Source organism: Pteropus vampyrus, unplaced genomic scaffold (assembly GCF_000151845.1).
Source record: "Pteropus vampyrus isolate Shadow unplaced genomic scaffold, Pvam_2.0 Scaffold7, whole genome shotgun sequence".
In the NCBI taxonomy this organism is placed as follows: domain Eukaryota; kingdom Metazoa; phylum Chordata; class Mammalia; order Chiroptera; family Pteropodidae; genus Pteropus; species Pteropus vampyrus.
In genome coordinates, this window is record NW_011888788.1 from 13,127,636 (window position 1) to 13,130,013 (window position 2,378).

Here is a 2,378-nt window from a genome sequence, read left to right on the forward strand (position 1 = left end):
CTCACAGTGGAGGCATCTCACATCGGTGTGCGACCACCAGGTGTATGTACCCATGGACCACTTTGGGTCCTCTTAAAATGCAGACTGTTGTTCAGTAGGTCTGGGAGGGGGTCTGAGATTCTGCATTTCTAGCAAGGCAGGTCCAAGGTTAGTGCATTAGACCTGGTCAAAAATAGTAGTTCTCAATGAGGAATGATTTTTGTCCCCAAGGGATATATCTGGAAACATTTTTAATCGTCACCACTTGGGTGGTGAGATGTTACTACTGATATCTAGTGGGCCAGCGATGCTGGTAAATATCCTGTAATATACAAGACAGTCTCACACCTGTGTGAATTTGGACTGAAACGTCAACAAGAATATAGGAGTGTGGTTAACACTTACCCAACTCAAACCTCTGAAGTTACTTCATCTGCCAAAAAGATCAAATCTACAAGATCAAATCTGTCAATCTACAACTGTTAGGAATGTATATTAAAGCATTCCTTTTTGCATGAATTTATATAAGTAAAAATTAATTAAGTTATTCTAATACAGCAAGCCTCAGGCATAATTTTAAATTTTCTAGTAGCCCCATTAAATAAACTAAAAAGTGGATGGAATTTTATTTTCTTTCACCCAATATACTCAAAATACTATCATTTCAGGATGCAATCAATATTTTTAAAGTTATTAATGACATATTTTACACTCCTTTTCTCAGGCTAGGTCTCTGGAGCTTGGTGTGTGTTTTAAACTTATACCACATTGAAACTTGAACTCTCCGCGTTTCAATCACTCCCCAGGCATGTGTGGCTATTGGCTCCCGGGCTGGACAGTACAGCTCTATAGGATTAATTTTAAGGCACAGTTGAGCATCTCATTCTTCCTTAGTGTCTCCTTCAGGTTTCTGCTCTAGGGTGAATCCCCCAGTCTCTCTGTACTCTAATTTCTAGTTACCAAATCCTTTCCTCTGAAGATTGTGAAATCCCTTCACGGGTACCGGGGATGCCAATACTGGGTGATGAGGCAGCGAACCTTCAGATGGAAGGAAGGGAGGACCTCGAGGCCCAGAGCCAGCTCCTCACCCACGGCCCCTGGACTCTCTCCTGCCTGCCTTCTCCAAGGCTCTGCTCACTTCTCACCCTGGAGCTGGGCCTCCGCTGCCCACACAGAGAAGCAAGAGCATGTGGAAAAACTGCACCCTTTGAGAGACCCACACATGGTCTGAAGATTTTTTGTTTTTTTCTTTAATCGGAAGTAAAAGAATGAACCAAAATTACAAAACAGGTCACATGTTTCCAGGTGCAGGGCTCTGAATTATCTGAATTAGTTAATGAGAAATCCAACTGTGGGTGTTTGACTTCTGAGCTCATTCTTTGGATTAATAAATTAATGAGTCACTGACTTTTGATGAGCTTTACTTTCAGGAGTTTACCACTCTGGAGGCTTAATGATAAGTCCTCAAGGACAGTTACACAGAGTTCAATGAAAACTCAACAGTAGTGTTTCCGCTTTCAGAAGATTCATGCTGCCCACCCCTGGGAGATGGGAACCTTACTGATGCCCATGTGCAAATATGGCATTAATTCTCCAGGGAAGGTGGGTGGGCCACTTGGAGTCCTTGATGTCTGGCTTCCTGAAGTACCCCAAATTATCACATAAGCCTGGTGAAGTCCCTTAGTGAGAGAAATGGTGGTGAAAAGAAAGCCTGGGTGTCTTTCTGGTAATGGGAAAGGGCTGAGGAACCAGGAAGATACTGGCTATGGACCCCATAAATTATGGACCCCAAAGAAAACACAGCCAGGCCACAGGAAGGACAGAAACCAGGGCAGTCCCAGAAACCTAAGCAGCAGGAGTTAATGGCACTGCCCTTGGAATGACCCAGCTCCAAATGAATTCATCTCTAAGCCTCAGGAGTCATGTTTCTGAGAGGGCGTTGTGATGGCCACCATGGTCACAAGACCATCGACTTGACTGACGGTCCTACCGAGACCACACTAATGGAAAGGAAAATCAAAGTGTCTGGAGACATAGCAGTACTCCCATCAGGTACAGTGGTTCCTTGTGGAAGTGATTCTTAGCTCCGGGGATGGGATCCCCCTTAGGGGCATGGCTAAATTTGGGGCAGACGGAGTGTTGGGTGAAGAGTTGAGTCCTTCTGGACGTTATTCTACCCTCTCTCATCCCCTAGCGCCCCTCTTAAGACTGCTGAGGATGGGGGGAGGTGATTCTCAAACATCTTAATTTCTACCTAAAATTCATCCACAATTTATCCACAGTTACTAGAGCTGAAGAACTGGAAATAGGGTTTCAAGAACCCTTTTTAATTGCTTACAAAGAAATCAAACACTCAGAATTTTAGAAATAGAAGAGACCCTATTGGTCACTTGGTCTTC

At 44.0% G+C, this 2,378-nt stretch overlaps 1 protein-coding gene across 4 annotated transcripts in view; it reads right to left on the bottom strand.

Annotated features, from left to right (window-relative positions):
• BFSP1 (beaded filament structural protein 1) overlaps window positions 1-2,378 on the bottom strand; it is a 36,201-nt gene that overhangs the window by 23,391 nt on the left and 10,432 nt on the right. The window lies entirely within an intron of this gene.